General features: G+C 49.4%; 1 pseudogene; it reads left to right on the top strand.

The window, feature by feature from the left end:
* The first annotated feature begins 3833 nt into the window (after positions 1-3833).
* On the top strand, positions 3834-5207 carry LOC125523001 (annotated as a pseudogene).
* Positions 5208-5516: the final 309 nt, after the last annotated feature.

Raw genomic sequence — 5516 nt, 5'->3', positions numbered from 1 at the left:
TCAGTCCAAGAAGGGGTTCTTACCTGTATTGCAAGGTGTGCGATTGAGCACGGCTCAATGCCCGACCACGGCAGAAGATATAGAAGAGATGAGTGTCATCCCCTATGCCTCAGCCATAGGGTCTATTATGTATGTCATGCTGTGTACCAGACCTGATGTAAACCTTGCCGTAAGTTTGGTAGGTAGGTATCAAAGTAATCCCGGCAAGGAACACTAGACAGCGGTCAAAAACATCCTGAAGTACCTGAAAAGGACCAAGGATATGTTTCTCATTTATGGAGGTGGCGAAGAGCTCGTCGTAAAGGGTTATGTCGACGCTAGCTTCGACACAGATCTGGATGACTCTAAGTCACAAACCGGATACATGTATGTTTTGAATGGTGGGGCAGTAAGCTGGTGCAGTTCCAAGCAAAGCGTCGTGGCGGGATCTACATGTGAAGCAGAATACATGGCAGCCTCGGAGGTAGCACAAGAAGCAATCTGGGTGAAGGATTTCATCACCGACCTAGGAGTCATACCCAATGCGTCGAGGCCGATGACTCTCTTTTGTGACAACACTGGAGCTATTGCCCTTGCCAAGGAGCCCAGGTTTCACAGGAAGACCAGGCATATCAAGCGTCGCTTCAACTCCATTCATGAAACTGTTCAAAATGGAGACATAGAAATTTGTAAAGTACATACGGACCTGAATGTAGTAGATCCGTTGACTAAACCTCTCCCTAGAGCAAAACATGATCAACACCAGAACTGCATGGGTGTTCGATTCATCACAATGTAACTAGAATATTGACTCTAGTGCAAGTGGGAGACTGTTGGAAATATTCCCTAGAGGCAATAATAAAATGGTTATTATTATATTTCTTTGTTCATGATAATTGTCTATTGTTCATGCTATAATTGTGTTATCCGGGAAATCGTAATACATGTGTGAATACATAGACCACAACACGTCCCTAGTGAGCCTCTAGTTGACTAGCTCGTTGATCAAAAGATAGTCATGGTTTCCTGACTATGGACATTAGATGTCATTGATAACGGGATCACATCATTAGGAGAATGATGTGATGGACAAGACCCAATCCTAAGCTTAGCTCAAAGATCGTGTAGTTCGTTTGCTGTAGCTTTTCTGAATGTCAAGTATCATTTCCTTAGACCATGAGATTGTGCAACTCCCGGATACCATAGGAGTACCTTGGGTGTGCCAAACGTCACAACGTAACTGGGTGACTATAAAGGTACATTACAGGTATCTCCGAAAGTGTCTGTTGGGTTGGCACGAATCGAGACTGGGATTTGTCACTCCGTATGACGGAGAGGTATCTCTGGGCCCACTCAGTAATGCATCATCATAATGAGCTCAATGTGATCAAGTGGTTGATTGCGGGATCATGCATTATAGTACGAGTAAAGTGACTTGCCGGTAACGAGACTGAACAAGGTATGGGGATACCGACGATCGAGTCTTGGACAAGTAACGTAGCGATTGACAAAGGGAATTGTATACGGGATTGATTAAGTCCTCGACATCGTGGTTCATCCGACGAGATCATCGAGGAGCGTGTGGGAGCCAACATGGGTATCTAGATCCCGTTGTTGGTTATTGACCGGAGAGGCGTCTTGGTCATGTCTGCGTGTCTCCCGAACCCGTAGGGTCTACACACTTAAGGTTCGATGACGCTAGGGTTATAGAGATATTAGTATGCAGTAACCCGAAAGTTGTTCGGAGTCCTGGATGAGATCCCGGACGTCACGGGGAGTTCCGGAATGGTCCGGAGGTAAAGATTTATATATAGGAAGTCCAGTTTCGGCCAGCGGGAAGGTTTCGGGGGTTACCGGTATTGTACCGGGACCACCGGAAGGGTCCTGGGGGTCCACCGGATGGGGCCACCTATCCCGGAGGGCCCCATGGGCTGAAGTAGCGTGGGAACCAGCCCCTGATGGGCTGGTGCGCCCCACACAAGGGCCCAAGGCGCCTAGGGTTGGAAACCCTAGGGGGCCGTTGCCCCCCCGAGGGGGCATGCGCCCCCCTGGTTGGAAACCCTAAGGGGGCCGTTGCCCCCAGCCCCCCCCCCTTTAGATGGGATCTCCAAGGGGGCATGCGCCCCCCCCCCTCCCTAGCCCCTATATATAGTGGAAGGGGGAGGGCAGCCGCACCTTGCTCTTGGCGCCTCCCTCTCCCTCCGTAACACCTCTCCTCCCTGCTTGTGCTTGGCCAAGCCCTGCCGGGATCCTGCTGCATCCACCACCACGCCGTCGTGCTGCTGGATCTTCATCAACCTCTCCTTCCCCCTTGCTGGATCAAGAAGGAGGAGACGTCTTCCCAACCGTACGTGTGTTGAACGCGGAGGTGTTGTCCGTTCGGCACTTGGTCATCGGTGATTTGGATCACGGCGAGTACGACTCCATCATCCCCGTTCACTTGAACCTTTCCGCTCGCGATCTACAAGGGTATGTAGATGCACTCCTATTCCCCTCATTGCTAGAATACTCCATAGATTGATCTTGGTGATGCGTAGAATTTTTTTTTTATTTTTGCTACGATCCCCAACACAAGTACCTTTGGAGACACCTGTAGATCACCTTTATAATCACCCAGTTACGTTGCGACGTTTGGTGGCACACAAAGTGTTCCTCTGGTAAACGGGAGTTGCATAATCTCATAGTCATAGGAACATGTATAAGTCATGAAGAAAGCAATAGCAACAAACTAAACGATCAAATGCTAAGCTAACGGAATGGGTCAAGTCAATCACATCATTCTCCTAATGATGTGATCTTGTTAATCAAATGACAACTCATGTATATAGTTAGGAAACTTAACCATCTTTGATCAACGAGCTAATCAAGTAGAGGCATACTAGTGACACTCTGTTTTTCTATGTATTCACACATGTATTATGTTTCCGGTTAATACAATTCTAGCATGAATAATAAACATTTATCATGAAATAAAGAAATAAATAATAACTTTATTATTGCCTCTAGAGCATATTTCCTTCAGAAAATTCCAATGAAAATCTGCACAACTTGTCATAATTTTGGCCTTGTTTGTATAAAAAACAGAACTTTTGTATCTTGGCTGCAAGATGCTAGGCCTTGTTTCTAAGAAAACTAGAATGAAGCCCTGAACCATCATAAATGCTCCATAGAGAACAGAAACTCCTCGTCTTCTCCTTGCATCCCACCGGACGGAATCGGCATAATGGTCTCTTGGAGGCGATGCCATGTAATATCTAAATGGATGGAGTAGTTTATAGGGACTCTAATTAGTAGAAGTATAGATCTAGATTTAAATACAGATAGAGATATAGATAGATTTCCCCCACACATACATTTACTAAACATTCAATCGTAGGCTTTAAATGCAAATGAGGCATGAATAGGGTCCGTGAGCGTCCATGAACTGAAAAATTAAACTAACGCGGTTATTAATGTAATGAACATTAGTCCAATTGTTGCTTCGCGAACGATCCTGGACAAGCGTCCGCTTGCATCCTAATGCCAAGAGCATGGTTAACTGGACCAGTTCAATCTCGAAATGGTATCTCGAAATATTATTAGAGTAGTATCTCGAAATATTATTAGAGTAGTATCTCGAACTGAAAAATACTACTACTAACTAAATATTATTAGAGTAGTATCTCGAAATGGATTTCCTCCACACGTACATTTACTAGTAAGCATTCAATCGTAGGCTTATTAATGCTCATAGATGTGTAAAGTGGATATGCAAATCCTAAAACTAGATTCCCTCCGGCGCATATATAGCTTCCCAATGGCATAGCTCCAGAACATCTCATTCCACACAAGCACCACCGATCTATTCATTCTCCATGGCGCCCAAATCAACTCTAGCACTAGCCCTCCTTGTTGTCCTCGTGCCATTCTCCCATGGCGTCACGGCCTTGGGGTCGTCGTCGTCGCCGCCGTTCAACGGCAGCGGCGGTGGTGGCTTCAGCCTCCTGCTCATCGCCAATGACCAGCCAGCACACTACGACTTGGCGAGCCTCCAGCGTGCCAAGGACCAGGTAAAGTGCAGGATCAAGCACCAAATCCTGCCAACGTTCAATGAGATACGACCGTTCATGTGCCCGCTGGACCATATGATGTACGCCGTCATGGTGGGCGTCGGCACGGGGGCCGGGTTCCAGAATTACCAGCTCGCGCTGGACATGGCGGGCGGCTTGTCCTGGATGCAGTGCTTGCCGTGCCAGCCCTGCCGGGCGCAGCTCAACCCGGTGTTTGATCCAACCAAGTCTCCGACCTACAGCATCATCCCGGCACACAATACCCTCTGGTGTCGTCCTCCCTATCAAGTTTTGCCGAACGGAGCGTGCGGGTTCCGCATTGTCTATCGGGACACCACCGAGGCTTCGGGGTACCTTGCCAGGGACACCTTCTCCTTCCCGACCGGGAACAACCAGTTTTTGCCACTGGAGGGCATCGTTTTTGGCTGCGCCCACCGCACCGGGCACTTCGAACCAGGACACCGTCGCCGGCATCCTCAGCTTGGGAATGGGACCGGTGGGCAAGCCTCCGACAGCCTTCACGAAGCAGGTCCTTCGGTACCACGGCGGCCGCTTCTCCTACTGCCCGTTTAAGCCGGGGACGAGCCTGTACAGCTACCTCCGGTTTGGTAACGACATCCCTAGCCGTCCACCGGCGGGCGTGCACCGCCAGAGCACGCCCGTCCTTGCGCCGGCCGAGAACAGAGAGGCCTACTTCGTGAAGCTCGCGGGGATCGCCATCGGCGTCAACCGGCTGCGCAGCGTCACGCCGGACATGTTTCGGCGCACCGCACACGGGACGGGCGGGTGCGTGATCGACATCGGCACGAAGATGACGTCGTTCGTGCACGCGGCGTACGTCCACATCGAGCAGGCGGTGCGGCAGCACCTGGAGCACCACGGAGCACATATCGTGGTGGTCCGAGGGCACAAGTGCGTGCAGCACCCAGCGGCGCACGTCCTCCCGAGCATGACGCTCCATTTCGAGAACGGCGCGTGGCTCCGGGTGTTGCCGGAGCATGTGTTCATGCCGCTCGTCGTCGGCGGCCACCATTACCAGTGCCTTGGCTTCGTCTCGTCCACGGACCTGACGGTCATCGGCGCCCGGCAGCAAGTCAACCATCGCTTCATCTTCGACCTCCATGATACCATCCCATCATGAGCTTTAATGCGGAGGACTGTCACCTAGAAGGCGCGTGACCTCGGCATCATGTATCGTGCAGCGCTGCTTCAACTAGATCTCTGCTCTAGAGTCTAGACATCTGTAGCAGAAGAAATTTGTGGCGAGAAAAACTCATTTAATAATTAAGGCAAGCGCGATTCGGTTTATAGGGTTTATCTCAACTTTTTTTGTTTTTCCAATTTAAATGGCGCATCTTCGTCTCATTTTTAGTTTTCGAGAGGCATTAGATCTTCGCATACAAGAATTAAAAAGGAACACATCAATGCATATAATGTTCCTACTCATCTACTCCCTCATTTCTGGTTTGTAGGGCTTATCTCAATTTT

This window comes from Triticum urartu, chromosome 7 (assembly GCF_003073215.2).
Source record: "Triticum urartu cultivar G1812 chromosome 7, Tu2.1, whole genome shotgun sequence".
NCBI classification, from domain to species: domain Eukaryota; kingdom Viridiplantae; phylum Streptophyta; class Magnoliopsida; order Poales; family Poaceae; genus Triticum; species Triticum urartu.
Note: the sequence above shows the minus strand (reverse complement) of the source record. Positions and strands in the feature narration are given on the sequence as shown.